General features: G+C 41.2%; 1 protein-coding gene across 4 annotated transcripts in view; it reads right to left on the minus strand.

The window, feature by feature from the left end:
- Positions 1-8,599, minus strand: part of sulf2a (sulfatase 2a) — a 47,951-nt gene extending 39,352 nt beyond the window's left edge. For all 4 annotated transcript variants that reach the window (XM_024269318.2, XM_024269319.2, XM_024269320.2 and 1 more), the window contains exon 1: positions 7,634-8,599. The gene's annotated coding sequence lies outside the window, so the exon portion shown is untranslated. The remainder of the gene's footprint in view (positions 1-7,633) is intronic.
- Positions 8,600-17,678: the final 9,079 nt, after the last annotated feature.

Here is a 17,678-nt window from a genome sequence, read left to right on the forward strand (position 1 = left end):
ATATACACTCAATTGTAGAACGGGTGTAAAATTGTGGATGATGTCATCAGGTTGTGTCCCAATTTTACAGAGATAGAGGTGATTCCCATCTTGTGGCCCTGCGACCAATAATTACTAATCTGTGAAGTATTAACTGAGCCTTATAGTCCAGTGTCTTTGACCTCAGATGTTCTCTGCTGAAGCCAGCTCTGCCAGGAGTCAAACGCCTCGATTCCAGTGAGTGGCCCAGGCCGGACTGGACCGGACCAGTACGGTATATTGAGTGTTTCCATTATAAAATGGACCCATTAGGCCAGACCCATTAGCATCATTTTTGTTCCCCTGTTGGTTATAGTTCCAAATAAAAACTATTGTCATCACACAATGAAATCTATTGATTGGCAGAAAGGAATTATGACATCAGCAAGCGTCTGACAAAGCGACTCAAGATCCAATCGGAAAGTTTTGACCTCTTTTTAGCTTTATTCTTCTTTGCCTCCCGCAATCTTCTCATAAAGAATGTTAAATTCTTTGCATTCAGTATCCCCCCCTTATTCGTGAAGATTAGGGGCCAGAGAGGCCAGAGACGCCAAATCCGCAAATACTGAAAACCTCTGTAGTCCTACAGTTATGGCGCACATTGGTCTAAACCACATGTCAAAGACGAGGCCCCGGGGCCAGAACCGGCCCTCCGGGTGATTATATCCAGCCCTCCGGATCATTTAATTGTATTGTAATTAACGGCCAGATGTTATCTCCCGTTTATAACTAACTTGCATAATTTTGACAAAATATATTTTTATGGAGAGTAAAATATTAAAAGTTATTTAACTCTTTAACACCTGAGGCGTCGTCAGTGACACTTAAACAAAAATTATTTCACATACTGTAACTTTTAAGATTTCCATCAGGGCTCTGGGCTAAATTAATAGTGGTGTAACAATTTATTTTAATAATGATATGATTCTTTGTTCATTTTGTTTAATTTTAAATGATCTGATTCAATCTGATTTACTGGCCTAAAATTGATCCAGGACATTTTTTGTCAAAACTTAACCAACCAGTGTGACTCACAGACTCACCTGATACTGGACAGTTCAAGTGATGTTTTCTAGATTCCTTGGATTTCTTGCAAGATAATCAAGTGTAAATGAAATATGTGTACAAACAAACAAGTAAACAAGAATGAATGTCAAATCTATTCACGTTTTAGTTTCATAAAGTTCAGCCCAATGTTGTTTTTCCACATCAAAATAATACGAATGAAACATTAGACAACACTGTGTGGTCACCTGTCTACGCAAAGAGCATTTCCACACGTTGGACTTGATCATTTTTTGCTGCCATCACATGTAGGTTGTCAACTGTGATGACACTTGATTGTTTTTAGATTATAGGAAAATAAACCACGTATCACTTCAAATTGTATTTTCCAATATCAATTGCAATCAATTACAATCAATTCATTTCATTTTGAAACAAATTTATAACATTGCTGCACATAAGTCAGTCTCAGACAGATCTATCTGGTTGGATTGCATGAATATAAATCAATTCATTGACTAAGTTGATTAGTCGTTACATCCCTGTACCATGTGACAGGTATTGAAAGCGAGGAATGTACTGGAAACAGCAGATCAAGGACAAGACTAAAGAGCAGTAGTGAGGTTTTACTCTGACAGGGTTTTACGAGCTGGAAATGAGGCGCTCATAAACCTGCAGCATTCAGCCAACACAGCATGGCTGCAAATGGCAAAAGTGATTTCCTCCTTTTTTTTCACTTGGTCTAATAAAGGAGTGACAGATGTAATAAAAATGAGCAGAGAGGGGACGGAAGAAGGGAGGGACTGGAACAGGCGGTGGGTGACGAGGCGGTGTGACAAGCGTAGCGACTGGGAGAAAATGCGACACCTGGCCTTGTCCTTGATGTGAATAAGACGATGATACATCAAAAAAGTGACAGGGCAGAAAGGCGGTTATTACCCTGGCAAAGAACAAGAAAAAGAGGAAGATGAGTGGAAAGTGGGGACTATTTTTAGCAATGGAGAAAAATTACACCTTTGAATCACGCACTATTCCATCTATATTTCCTTCTTTCCAGAATCTCTAATACAGAATACAAAATTAATAATTTCTGAAAAAAAATGAGATTCTGCTTTTTTCCTGCTCTAAATTAGAAGAGGCTCTTTGTTCGGGTTGATCTGGATGAAGTTTGACCAGGGGAGGGGATTAAGCAGCAGACTGAAATCCTGTTTTCTTTGATGAAATGGACTCTTCTACTTGGAGAGGCGTCTGATTGATTTCAGTGGGATACCTTTATTGATCATTTAACCCCCAGCCTTGTCTCCTTCTCAATTAGGAGTTCACTGGACCACAACTCTTAGCAAAGTCCTGTCAAATCCCAGTTTTATCCTCATCTATGTCTATCCTGACTAATACACAAGAACATACTGTAGCTGTTTGGAATGTGTGATAGGGTGGGTTTTAATGCATGTTAATGTAGACCAGATCTTTCTCTGTAAACAAAAGTCTGAAACAGAAAGAGCAAATAAATGAACCTCATTGGAAACTCAGCCAGAAGCCACAATTTATGGCTGAGAATGAATTGATCTTCTCTGGATGCTGAAAACTAGGATGTGCCTGTGCGTCAAGGCGAGAAAGATCAAAAGATTCATTAGACAAGACTCAGATCAAACACAGTCAAAGTTGTGTGGACACAGAGGAGGAGTGTGTAAGAGCGAGATTGGTCGACATGAGAGAAATAGATCCAGGCGTAGGAGCCAAAAAGCTGCCTGACTCAGAGACTCTTTAATGGGCTGCTGCATTCAGCGGATCTGCCAGTCTTCTGCTTTTTTTTTCTCCCCTGAACTTGCTGGATATCAATTTCTTGATCAGCACACATGGAGCTTGCACTAACAAAAACCTGTTCACAGTCACAGGTCATTTATGCCCCAGTGTCCCCCCTGTAAGCCAGTACAATCCCACTGCTTTGGTGAAAGTAGGAAAATCCCATTTTAGAGATCTGTAATACCATAAATCTTATTAGGCGCAACAATTTCAACCGCACTGTGAGGAAAGAGAGGCGCTTGAGAGCGGAGGGCTGTCGGAGAGAGAAGGGGATGAGCACAGAAAAGGAGACTGTTGGAGCTGGAGCGCAGAAAATCGTGAGAATGAAGAAGACAGAAGAGTCCTGGCTGAGCTGTGCTTCCTGTAAGACACCATGACCTGGCACCACATGATGAAAGGCTTTCACACAGAGATATGCAGGGTACCACTGCCAATGTGACTTTCCAGATCCACAGTCACCCAGCTGAACACATTCTCTAACACTTCTCTGCTAAATGAAATGTGCTACACCTCCTTTTTGTCCATCTATTCACCTGACATGCTGCCTCTTCCTTATTTACAGACCAGATCATCTTTTGATCTATTTTAAAAGCATTCCCAGTGGACTTTTAATTATGATTATGCTGGTGCCATTTTCTCAGACATAGTTTTTGCAGAGCAACAGGAGTGCATAAGAAATGAGTAGGTGTGGAGTAAGCCTTCCCCATTTCCCATCATCCCTTTGCCTACACTATCTCCCGCTAGCTTACAGCCCCTCACAACCCCAGCCTAATATTAGCGGTGCAACAAAAATGGTGATAAACATCGTAACTAACTAGCCGTACAGTTTTGAGCCACATGTCAGCTCAGACAAGGAAAATGTTTAAGCACTAGTTGTCCATGCAACAGAATGGAGTGGGGCAGGCAGCTTGTGGCCACACTTGCAAGTTTTTTGCAATGATTCAAAATATGAAATACTCAAAATCTTTCTTATGGCCATCATCGACAGAAAAATGCTACAAGAACAGGTTAAAAACACCCAAAACACAATTTACATCAAAGAGGGTCTTTAATGCACAAAACAAGACAGGTGAATGAAATTTTGAAGAAAACCAAATTGGATTTGCTGGGGTTAGCGTGTCCTATCATTACTGCTGTGTCCTGCTTTTACTTAATCGCAACATCAATGAGCCACTTAGTCGGCTGTTATACGAGTGCTCTCATCGATTGTTTGCCTAAAACCTGGAGAAGCAGGTGTTTGTTTGGCCTTACTAATGGACGGCACATCAGCGTGCACCTCGGTTAAAAGCAGCAGAGATGCAGACAGGAAAAAGAAAGAGAGCAAAAAGAAATCAATACGAACTCTTCAGAAGTTTCAGCCAGAGTGGAAAAAAAACATTGATGGCACCGATTACAATAATAATTAAAACGAGGAGCGATCCCATTTTGTGAACCAGACGGAGGAAAAATGCCTCTGAGCTGGGCTGTCGCCTAGTCTCTGCTTTTAGCCACGGCTGTTAATTCTGTCATAAATTATTCACAGGCGTAACAAAACTGTGACAAAAGGCCACAGTTAACCTCCGGATCTAAACGCTGATAAGACGAAGATGAGAGTGAGGGTGTGATATAAGATTCCAAGATATTGGAGAGCTTTAGGAACATCTCCGGGTTTGATATTGCTTGTGAGAAGGGGCCTCCAGCCACTGTCTCCCCTGAGACTGATAGGGCAGTGAAGCCCAGCCTTGGCGGCCAGCAGGGTATAATTACATTTCCCCGTGGGGCACCTCGGGCGCAGCAGCTCAGCCGTATAGAGGGGAAAGATTGAAATCTTATTGCACTCGCACACAGCAGTTGAATGGCTGTCCATACATCAACAATGAGAATCACACAAGGCTGTGGATGTGATCTAGCTATGACGCAGCACTGAGAAAAGACTCATTTACGCACAAAATACACTTGTGGATATTTGCTCCGATTATGCCTTTTAAACCACAGAGGAATGACTAAAAACCCCCTCCATTTCTCTTTTCATTTGAACGCAGAGCAGCAGAAACTCTGAGATTAAAGGCGGATCATCTGAAGCGGCTTTACAGCAGAAATCTGTGTTGGGAGCTAATTCTTTCAGATAAACAGGATATTCAGGTAAATGCTGCTTCCTGTTGAACTAAAGCTTTCTGGAGAGGATTGTGTTTGAGTTTCTCCCAAATAAAGTCTGATGTTGAATTTCTGCTTTTGTGAATGCCCCCTCCCACAATGGCTCAGTCAGGTAGGTGTTTAAATTCCATCATGAGAGGAGTCAAACCTGATCCCTGCATCTGATTCTAATCATACTTCAAATTGGGTCAAAGCTTTCTATAATCAGTCCGATAACACAGACTTGATGTGTTTCCCATTTTAGAATGGGACATTGATCCGGTCACAAATTTGATCTGTGAGGGTAGAAATTTGTGGGCAGCGCGTGGTTTGGCTCAGAAGCCGCAGACTGGTGCAAATGCAGGAATCTCGGCTGTGCAGGCTTCACTTCTGGCTGCACGCAGGATAGATGAATCGACGCAAACCTTCCTATGGGGACTTCCTGCAAATGTGAGGCTTAAAATTAGATTTCCAATTAATTGAACTTAGGATTATACAGAGGTAGAGCGGTTGTATTCTGGATCGCAAGGGGGCCATCGACAGCCAGTGTCGGTGGCGTGGTTATCGCCTCACATGGCAGCTCTGCCGCCATGAATGCATGAATGGGAGTGTGGTTTGTGGAGCGCTTTGGTCCTTTTATAAAGGAAAATCAATGTACACCCCATTTATTTTATGGTTTTATGATACAAAATTCTGTCCACTCTGTTAGAGAAGATAAAACGGATTAATCTGTAAGGACTCGATAATCATTTTATGAGAGGTTTTTGTTCGTAATACATCTGGAAACAATAGACGTTTTGAGAAAGAAAGTGAAACAGGTGAAGAAAGATGTCTCAATAAAATCATTTAGCTACATTAGATTAAGCTCTCCAAAATCAAATCTAATTTAAACTAGAATTTAACTGCAAAGGTCAGGGTGGCAGTAAAATGAGCATGCATCCGCGCCGCCTGAGCTGCCCGCCGGTCCGTGGAAACCACGAAGAGGTGTCACCTTGGCTGATGAAATTTGCCACCACACTGCCCTCGCGGCCACAAGATGAGGCTGACAATAGCTTCGTCGATAGCGGTCCCTCTTGAGACTAGAAATGGGGAGCATGTCCTCTGGTTTCAACAACAGCTTGAGTCAACAGTCGGTGCGCGGCATTAGCATACAATACATATTCATGCCAGCCTCTCACCATTTGACTGCATCATGGAGCAGTGCTGCAAATGTTTTCAGCCATTTTTAACAAACAGCACGTCTGGCTCCCCGTTTTTGTCACACGGTCTCTTATGTATTCACAACACAGCAAACAACATCAACAGGTCTCAAGGTCGTCACCCATACTGATGGTGTGTTTGTGAGTGTGTGCGGCGCTCCGGCTCCGAGGAAGAATGTGTGAACAACAGAAGGGGGCAAAATAAGAAAAAGGGCTCACGGTTTTTCAAGAGCACTTTTCGGACGCAGAGCGAGCATTTTAGAAAAACTAAACTGAAAATTTGCACAAAAAAAAAGAAAACAAGGAATATTTTCTTAAATCTTTAATGAAAGTCAATGCATTGCGTCCAGGCTTACTCCCCTGATATCTGAACAATGAGGGGATAAACTGCAGGTCAGAGTTTAACCCACAGTTTCAGTTTTACATGAGCGTCCACAAAAAAAACGGAGCATTTTCTTTGAGCCAAGTGGCATTTCAAGCGAAAAAAAGAGGTCAGTTGATGGGGGGATTGGAGCATCTATGAGTGTGTTGTGCTAAATAATAAATGCTTAAAGAACAGATCCCTGAAGTTTCTCCTCTTCCTGTTCATCTGCCCATCAATTCGTTCATCAATCTATCCACATCCCCGCAAACAGCATTTGGGGACTTTTGGCTGTTTTTCTCATAAATATTTGAACCTTTGGGTCGGCGGTGCACTCTGTTGCTGCTAAACGCTTTAAGATGAGAAGGCTTTTGACCCGTGCAGACAGAGTGTTGATAGTGAGCACATTTGCTGAGCCCGGCCGTCGACTAAATCTGTGCATTTTCCCATCAGAGCAGAAGCAGCAACTGTTGAAATGAACACTTTTCCATCATTACTTGCAGGTGACATAATTATTTTCACTAAATAGTAAAAACTGTTTAAACCAATCCTTTGGAATAAAGTTTTTACTGTTTAGAAGAAATAGATTTGTGAGGAAATTAGTGGATTTTCCATTAAAAGAAGACAGTCCTATTTAATTCAAGTCAAATGAAAGGGACGGTAAAAATCAGACTGGACTGAACAATGTGGAACATTTTGGTGCACACAAAACCTGACACATAAGTAAGAAAATGTAACTTCACCACCTCACAGAGACACACCACGTGGTGACAGTGTCCAGCTGAAGGAAAAAATCAACTTCTTTCACTTAACTAACAGCAAACTGACCCCTCCCCAGACTGATTCAAAGCCAAATCCTCCGGAGCATCACTGAAAGAAAGTAAGATCTCTTTTTTTTTTTTTACCCCGATAAGCAGGACTGTTAGCGACATGAATAAACCTTGGAGGGCGAGCAGAATGTATCAGAGCATTCAAGTGTAAACTAGGGCAGAGCTCCAGCACTGAAGCCCAGAGATGTGCGGCTCTGGAAGCAAGTCCTGCGAAGGAACAAGCCACTGCATGCTGAGCAGAGCAAATGCTGCCCTCTGTCATGTGCTACAGACAGACATTTCTGCAGAAATACAAATCCACACACCTGTTTGGCAAGTCTAGCACCATCCAGTCCCTTCTAGCCTGCTCAGATCCGGTCCGCTGTGCTGCTGGAGTGAGGAGCCGCTCTCACCCCCCACACAACCCAGTGCAGACAGCCCAGTGTTATAGATGCACTGACAAGTGAAAGGAGGGAGGCGTGGCTTTGCATGAGATAAATAAAAGGGGGAGGGAAAGAAGGAGGAGAGGAGCTCCTCAATCTTCTATTCAATTTTGCTCTCACTCATGTTTTAGCCCTTTTTTTCCCCAAACTTATTTTCTTCTTATATTTTTCGTTTTATTTAAAAACTGCTTCTCTTCATTTTTTATTTTTTTCTTCAGTGTTAGCAAAGTTAGAGATTTCCATTTATTTGTGCTTTTCTCGTCTCTTTTTTTATCCTCCCTGTCGAATTTTCTCCCCTTCCTAAGCTTTCATTCATAAGCAAAAGGGTAATGTGTGTGTGTGCGTGCGTGCATGTGTGTTTGTGCACAAGACAGTGAACCAGGGCAGCTCTGGCCATCTGTTGGAGCCTGTGAGCTTCACCTATTCACAGTTTCATTAAAGCAGAGGCACACAGAGCAGCAGGAGAGAAAGGAAAAGGAGGGAACGAAGGATCAATCTTAATGCTACAGGGGTTGAAGAGGGAAGGCATAGCCTGGCACACACACACACACACGCACACAAACAAACACAAACGTGCTGAATCCATCAGGGTGGCAGGTCTGCAGAGTGCTGGCATGGTCGTGTCTGCTCGTTCCAGCAGCAAAGGGGAACTGGTTCACACAGTGTTAACGTGCAAAAAAAGAAAAACAAATCAATTAATAAACAAGAAAAAATTGCATCAGCAAATTGAATTAAGACTAGATTTTCTCCAATTCTTTTCAATTTAATTTTTAAACCTGGTACGTGCAGAGGTTAAAAAACTGATACGCCTCCATTCCCCTCCTCGTGTCAAGTGTCAGTGCCTACTGAGGGTAATTGTTCACACTTCAGAATAAAGTTCCAGTTATCATTTCATAACTGTTAACTATGGTTAAGTAATGGTTAGGTAAGACTTATGAGGTTTTAAATCAGTAAAGGATTATTTCAAATATTTTAAAGGCTTTATATCTTAACTAGCATCTTGTTGATGCATTATAATGCTAAGTATTTCCAGGGAAACTTTTTTAAATGCTTTATAATGTTGACTAGTGAACATTAGTCAACTCTTATCCGACCACAATCCCTAAATGCCACGACGACGGCGACATGGATGGAAGTTTTTAGAAAATTTGGCAGGTGGACATACAGCAGTATTTTTACATGTCGTGTGATAGTCGAGTAGGTAAAAAGGTCAAATTTGACGTCAACCGGATGATTTTTTTTTACATTTGGAGGTTGTGCGGTGGCAGTCCAGTGACAGACGGGTGGCAGGAAGGCAGCAGCGCAATAATTAACTGATGGGAGGGTCTCCATGGTCCCCCAAATCATCTGATGATCGTCCCATTTCAGATTGCCACCCCTGTGCTGCCAGCCCACTGCCACCTTAAGATTGTTAGAAAGACGGTGGCAGCGCGGATACTCAGCAAGAGCTGTTGACATGGGCTAAGGGACGAGAGATGACCAGACGTCAATCTCTGGCCATCGTGGGTCTAAATGGGGAGACGGCATTGATGCTACACAGAACTCATCATGGTGTTGATAGCACCACAGCGACTCTGAGATCTGTGTATTCACCAACTGCTTTTGATCCTGAGAAGAATATGAAGAAGCCAAAACACAAGTGCTTTCTTGAGAGGCATGTTGTCTAAAAATCTTTAAATTTGTAAATTGACAAGATTATAATGTGTGCTCAAAGTCTGAGTTGCAAACAACCAATGGTGCAGAATGGCTCGCTTTTATATACCCCCATGGACGGTGGCACGTGATATGTCCATCCGGACACATTTACACATTGTCCAGAGCTGCTACCCTGTGGTCCAACTGCCACCACCCTGTGGCCTTCCAGTTGTCACCCAATTTCATAATGGTGTCATTCCCGACACCTCATGACCGCTGCCTGGAATCGTGACCAATAATTGAATAAAATCATGACGATTCTGCCGATACCTCCCCATCGCACATGTATTTGTGACTATAGCATAACGCATTAAATATTACACTTTGTGATACAAACTCATGCATAAAACTGTCTAATACTTTATTTGATAGTTGATTAATTCTTATTTATGGATTAAGTCACATTAAGAAAGGGACTCTTAGTACAAAGTCTTGACAAAAAAATGTTTTCTTGTGCAGTTGAGGACGTGAATTTCTCCTAAGACTTGGTGTCACTTCCTATTCTTGACCAGGAGGAAGAAGTGCGGTGGGGAGTGTCAGAGGGCCAAGGCATCCATCTCTGTCTGAGCCAGCCCTCCCATGATAAATGTGGCTGTTTATCCCTCTGCAGGTTATTCAGATGCAGTCACAGCCACGAGGATTAGTGATGGAGAACCTCTGCACCTTTTTGCCTTTCCTCCCACCTCGTCTAATCAATAACACCCTGATGTGTTCTCTGCATTCGCTAAAGTATTCCTCCATGGAAATGTGAAAATTGAAAGAAAAAGAGAATAATCACAAACCGCCTCTCAGTGTCTTTTAGTTGCAACGTCTCCTGTGGATCATCTTTCTGTCAGCTTTGCACACCAGGCTGTTTGTGACAGCAAAAAGATGCTGTTTTAAGAAAATTAAAACACATTTTTCATTCTGTTATTTTTCAAACAAATTCAGAGCAGGAGATGTGCAAGATTTTGACCATAAAGAAAAATCAGAAATGAGAAAACTTGATGAGGCTGTGAGCACCAGTACTGAAAAAAAAGTAGAATATCGTTGTCATTTAAGTCAAATGGAACCAAGAGCCCTTCAAAGAATAATCATTTCTGCAATGTATGCATATATAATGATGCTGGAGACTTTGGGAGTTTCTATATAAAGAGGCATCTAGCAGCTCTTACATGCTGGATTACAGACCGTACCCCAGGGACGGCCATGTTTTTCCTGAGCAGCGCTGACATGCCAACACAGCCGCCCAGTGACACCACTTAAGCACATGGTTTATTCATGCCTGCACTCCCTCTCACGCACACTTAGCCAGTGTCTACCTGATGACTTCTAAGTGAGTTTACCACAGATCAACAGATGTATCCTCCTTCAAATCTGGCTACGAACACACATCTCCACTTGTGCAGATTTGTGGGTTTTGTCTGTTATCCTCTCAGAGACACAAAACTGTAAAAGTAAAGAAAATGGGTTGAAAATCTGATTCTTTAAAGTTACAGGTGGAGCCCAGACCTTGAAAGCACATTTAGCTTTTCTGTTTTCTGCTTCATTGAATGCAAAGTGGGGAAAAGGGCCTTGTGCAGAAGCTTTGCATAATAACAATGCCAGGGCAGGTGCATAAGTAAAAATGAAGGATTTCTTGTCTGGTAGAACAGAAAGGCATCTATGTTTTATCATGTTGAGATCTTGTCCTTGCCTGGGAGGACACTGGCACAAATGAATTTGTTCTTCTTTCGTGGCGCGTTTGCCGGGATGATAAAAATATCCCGTGTCAGCTGCCTCATGAAAAGGGGAGTGGAAATGAGGCAGACCTCCTTTTCTTTTATCTGTGAGAGGTTTCCTACTGTCATTTTTCTGGTAGGAGAAGGGGGGTAACTGGTTCAAGGCTGACTTCTCCTTACTTTACAGACATGTGACTGGCATCGTTGCCTTTGTTCTTTCTCTAAGTCCCCGGCTGAATGTGTGGATCACCATCATGACAGGGAAAGAGTAGCTACAAAGAACTGATGGGAAAAGACAGCAGACGACCAGAGGGCTGACATGGAGGGGATTCAAGGACAGAGAATTGACAGAAGTGAGGATGAGAGAAGTTCTGGCATCATGAAACGTCCCTGAAAATAGCACAAAGGCTACTGCAGGTCTCCATCTCATCACTGAGTACACGGCTTGAGGCAGACATCCGCACTAAACCTCTCTGAGCCTCATGCTAAGCTCGTATTGATTTAAATAACCGCAAACATATTTTCATTGGGAAACAGAGGGAAACGCTCAGACCAGCAACAAAGATAATTAAGGAGGAGTCAGCAGATTATTGCTTCTGCAATTCAGTTCCTCTTCTTGTGTTTCTGTTGCATAAAATGGTCCTAAATTAGCCAAACGCCCTAATATGACATTTTGCTGAACACATTCTTTCCTGAATAATGAAATGCCTCAGAATCTCACGCAGTTCCACTGAAAATGATTGAACTATAAGCAGCTAGTTATTTTCCTATAGCTGAGGGCTCTGTATTCTGACCAGATACAATAACTCATTCATTAATGGCCGTGCCACTTTTCTAAATGCATAAAAATGAAAGCGTTTATTATTCTGTTGCTGGGTTTTGGGGACAATTTAAAGATGTTCATACTAAAACAAAAAAAAGACAAGATATTGCTTTAAGATCACTGCAGTTACAGAGAATAAATAATAATTTGGTCCCTTGTAGCTTTATCATCTTAAAAAAATGCCAGACTGTCATCCTGTGTGGTAGGTTCATTTGAGAAATCAAGAATCAACTTATAAGAATCGACTTAAAATTAGTACTTTGTCTTATTACTTTGACTTAGTAATTTGTGGTTAAATCCCTATTAGCAGCACAGAGATCAGAGGTTTGTTGTAGTTGTTGAGCAGGTTTCAGGCCATTCGGACACCACGCTCACTACTTTTCTTTTCTTTTTCTAAACGCTGGATATCTGATTTCATGAAGTCTATATGAACATTTCACGTTTATGTATGACGTTCTGATGGTGAAAATGTGGATGGTTTATTCAAAAATTCCATTTAAACTAGTTTTTTGTTCGAAATTGCTCGATCGCAGTGCATTGTGGTCTATATTTATGAGCATCGATGCACGCTAGTTTTTTGACTGTCCATCCTCCCATCCACATGGTGAAATATCCCCAGAAAAAACACCCCAAAGCATAACCATACACCTCCATGCTTGACAGTGGGGGATGTGTTCTTGGGTCATGGGCAAAAGTCTCTGTGAAGCCAAATAATTCAATTTTGGTCTCATCTGACCACAGAATTTTCCACCAACAGTCATTACCTCAACCCCCGGCTTGTTGCTGATGGTTTTGTAGTCCATTCCAGTCTTGTGCATATCTACTATCTTCTCCTTTAAATCCACTGAAAGTTTACACTTCCCTCCAGGAATGTTGGATATGTAAATGTTGTGTGTACCTGTCTGTGTGCATGAGTTAATTTCAGTCGGTGCGCCCTGTGAGATAAGTCTTCTATCATTAATGCATAACTGTAAATAGTTGCGTATGCATACCATTTGTTAGTGTGTTAAGTGTGTGTATGTGAGAACTAAGACATGCAATTTACTTATAACACTCTTATGTTATGACTGTATTATCGACTGCCAACCCCCCTTCTAGCTCCCCCATCTTAACCCCTTATCTCTCATTTCTAACATCCAAATCTCTCCCTCCCCCTTCTTTCTTTTCCGTCCGGTCCCAAAAAAATGCATAGAAGCATAACTCCTATAAATAAAGCTTAGCTTCAAACACAATAGGAGTTTATACACATCGTTTGTCTAAATATTCATAAGCTCCTTTTGTAACAGAAAAATCTGTCCAACACAACAGACCTTCAGCTCTTATCTGTTTGCTCAACTGCTGGACGAATTAAAAAAAATTCCAGTGAAAGCTCTTTAGTGTTTCCCGTGTTAGAGAGTCTGACTGATTTACTTGATTCTGTGGACAGGTGATTAGTGCAAACAGGTGTCTTCAATTCTGGTTGATTAGGAGAGTCTAAATGGTCTGTCATTGATCAGATACTTATTTCCTTCAATGAAAGGCAAACACATTTATACAAATTGTTGAAAATCAATTTCTTGATTTTCTATTTCCCACAAATGAATCTACCATTAAGATGAGACTGACAATCAATGTTTAGGAGGGCAAACCTACAAAATCAGTAATGGATCAAATATTTATTTCCTCTATTGTATGTCTGCATTCCCCCCTAATCCCTAACTGCTAAAAAAAAACTATGCAGTACAGGACTATGTCCTATACATTTTAAAAGCAATTCAGACAACATACTCAATACTTTTTTTAAATATGACGTCACCTATTTCACAATGTGAATATCTAATCAATACAACCATTTTATGCCATCAATTTATGACTCCACTGTGTTCCGATGGTGGTTTATTAACAAATTTACACTTTAAGACATGTTTTAGCAAAAATTGTCCAAACTCAATGCATTGTGGTATATTTGCCATTGTAGTGATCTTTGATGCACACTGGTTTTTTCGCAAACACTTCTGGGAAATGTCTAGGGCACTGGATCTTGGAACTGTAGATTCAGACAGAACCACAAAATGACAAAAGCACAATATAGTGAGTAGTAAAGGATTTTCAACCGAGCCAGCGGCTATGTCGAAATTCCCACCCTAATCCCTAACTATAAATAAAATATATAGTGCGGAAATATTTAGTGCTCTGGATTTTAAAAGCAATTCAGACACCATGCTCACAACTTTTCTATTGTTATTCTAAACACCGGATATGACATCACCAATTTCACAAAGACAAAATCAAATTAATACGAACATTTTACAACATCTATTGGTGACTCCACTATGTTCTGATAAAGTAAATGTTAATAGTTGATTTAAAAAATATATTTAAACACTTTTTTTTTTTCTAAAATGTTTTGACCGCAATGTATTGTGGTCTATATTTGCTAATGTAGTGAACATTGATGCACGCTAGTTTTTTGCAAAGACTTCTGGGAAATTTCTAAGGCCCTCAATTTAAGAATTGTGGGTTCTGACAGCTCTACAAAATGGTGAATACTCTATATAGTGTGTGGAGAAGTAATTTTGACCTTATTACTACTTGATGCTAGCGCGAAACTGCCAGCACACAGAAAATACATAGCAACATCAGTTTTAGAACTTTAAAAAGTCACGCTAAATGAAAACGTCATTATTTACACTATAATGTAAACTTTTGTATTTCAGAGCACACCCACGTGAAGAAATGTGTTTCTCTTTCATCAAAAGTCCCTTTGGCTGCCCCTTAAAAAACAATTTCGGACATCACTACCGCTTCAAATACCCCAATAGAGGAAGAATTCAGATTCAGCCTTAGAGTCACAAAGAGAATAAAAAAGGCTGACAGTTTTTTTTACAATGTTGTTTCTGTTGTAGAACTCAATCTTTCAGTCGATCACTCACAAAACTGGAGTCGAACTACCACAAACAACTGTTGTGACACACATGACTTTAGTAAGTCGAAATTTCTCTGGGAAATATATTTTTGGTGCTGAATTAAATTTTTCATGCTTCCAGGGAATTCAGATCCAAAGCTTGACTGACATGTTTGGTTTTTCTGCATCATGTCTTGTCAGTTAAAAGCAGCGCATCATGTGGATTTTTTCTCTGTCAAATCAGAACGCTGTCAACTTTACAAAATAAATGATAACGAAAAAGGCCTTACTGATTGCACTGAACTGGGGCATCCTGTCAGGGAAATCAAAGCAGCCCGATCATTAGCCAGCAGGGGGAGGTGTGCTCGAGTCTTGACTTAAATAAAAACCCTGGTGCATTTAGAGCTTTTAAACTGCCAGTACTTGTAAAAAGTGGATAAATATCCCCTGCTGATGTCTTTTGAAGCCACATGTTGACGTCTAGAAAAAAGGAACGTCTAACGTTTAAGTGTTAGAAATTATTTAATGAACACAGAACTTTTAATGAACACCTGTGGATGTTGGAGAAACAGCGACTGAATACATTAGGGCTCATTTGATCTCAGCAGTGAGAATTCATTATTCTTGGTTTATGCTGATAAGTTAAGATGCCTAAAATAAAAGGTCAAAGTTGATTCAGCTTGGTTGTTTGGGAGCTCCAGCGAAAGGATGTGAAAATAAATTGGAAGCTAATTGGATCAGTCACAGAAGCAAACACACACTGGCGGAGATGCACGCTCACTCACACACCGTCTTCCCATCTGTCCGTGTGTGGCAGCTTTGCAGAGGTTGTGGAACTGCTGGCAGACCGTGGGATCCGCAGATCAAAGAGCATCCCCCCCGCCCATCGAGCCCTCACGTCCCGAGGAACACAAGCCACTGTGGGCCAAAGCCAGCATCCCATTCCCAGCTAATTAACAAAAACCTTTGGACAGCATGTCATTTGCATTCCTGATGAACAGCATGCACACTGATTTCTCCGACACTTGTTAAGTGGGAAGACACACACAGGTCTTTAACACAAACACATTTGTTAAGTCGTGAGAGGACACATTCCTCCAAAAAGGTGTCATTTGATTGCTCAAATATTTTTGCTCACAGGTTCACTCAGATGAAAATTGTGTTTTTAACATGTTCTTGTGCCTTTTTTCTGATGCTGGAAGACTATATATATATACATATTTCCAAATATTTGTTTACTCAAATTGTTGTGAATCAGGAGTAAAGCTTGTAGCTATGTTATAGAAGCTGCAATCTGCTTCATTCTGATGCATCTACTTGTAGATCATCATTTTTTCCTCGTCTAAGCTGATGTCTGGCTCGAAACTGATAGCTTCAATATTGTTCACCATTTTTGTTGCACCATTGAGGGGTTGTAAGCTAGTGGGAGAGAGTGTAAACGGATGGAATATGGGAAGTGGGGGCGGACTTACTCCATGCTAACAGTCCCACCTATAACTGCAGAAACTATGCTCTAAAAACAACACGTTCCTTGAAAACACCATAATTATAATTAGAAGACCACTGGGAATGCTTTTACAAAACATTAAAAAATGATCAGAGTGGGACTCTTGTGTTTTTGTTTTAATACACTCTCTTCAAGCTAAATTGAAATCTCTGGCCCCCTCTCCCAACACAGACTTTCAATCTCAGCATTCAGTGAAGTGAGAGGTCAGCTTGAATTATACATCAAGAGGCTTTAAATGGTTATGCGGATTATAGAAAGAAGTCCTGTTTGCTGTCCTCAATAATTAATTACTTGTTTGCAGCAGAGTGGACACGTTTCCTTTGTGTGCGGCTCCATGTCTGCAAACAAACGCCCCCTTAAAGTGAAGCTTCCACCATGTGAGGAATCCTGGTGAGGTAACTCCGCCTACAAGACATTTTAGTGATAGCCGGTCTCACCAAAAATCTGCAAGTGTGTCTGTTTTTGTGCACGAACAGGCATGTTTGCATGGCTGGAGCCCTGCAGCCACCTCTCCGTGGGTCTCCTGGAAAAGCCTAGTAAGCAAACTACAGACCAGTTGGAAGATGGAGCGGCTCCTCCTTCTCCCCTGTGAGAAGCAAGATGATGAATCGAGATAAATCTTGTTTGGCACCTTTATGAAAAAAAAAAAAAGATTGGGCATGCGGCGGAAAATTTTTAAAAAAGAGCTGATGCAGCCTCCGCCTAGGAGGGCCTATTAGAGAAGAGCTCCTGTCTGTATTCCTGTCCAGCTGGGTGCCACCTCGCCCCTTAATGAGCTGTCTGAAGTCAAACCGGAGAAATACCAACACAATAAATTACCAGGCTTATCGCTTCTTGTTTGTCTCCCCCCAGACACGGCTGAGTAATCTTTCTATCTGGACTCGCATTATCCAGAATGAGATTCTGTCTAAACCACAATCTGTGCAGCAATTTGCATAACTACATTTGATGTTTCCAGCCTAACTGGTGACATGTTTTTCTGCAGTAAATTAGATTTTGGTATTAGTTTCCTGAAGAAAAAAAAACAAAAAAACGAACAATTTCTTCTTTGCGTGCTGTGCAATTCCCATTTAGAAGTGACAAGATAAAATTGTGTGTAAGGGTAATTGCGTGGCAGTGTTTGAATTAGAGCTGGAGAGAAGGTATTTTTGCAGTTAGGAGCTAATCCTCTATTGCAATTTCAGTCTGTGTAGCCTCCCCACTCTGAACTGCTACCCCTGTCATGACAAACCTCATTAAGATAGAGCAAACTAATTCACTCGAGGACAAGAGCTAATTCTTCATATCTGTCTTCCCTTCTTCAGATGAAGAGACAAACT

This window comes from Oryzias melastigma, linkage group LG5 (assembly GCF_002922805.2).
Source record: "Oryzias melastigma strain HK-1 linkage group LG5, ASM292280v2, whole genome shotgun sequence".
In the NCBI taxonomy this organism is placed as follows: Eukaryota; Metazoa; Chordata; class Actinopteri; order Beloniformes; family Adrianichthyidae; genus Oryzias; species Oryzias melastigma.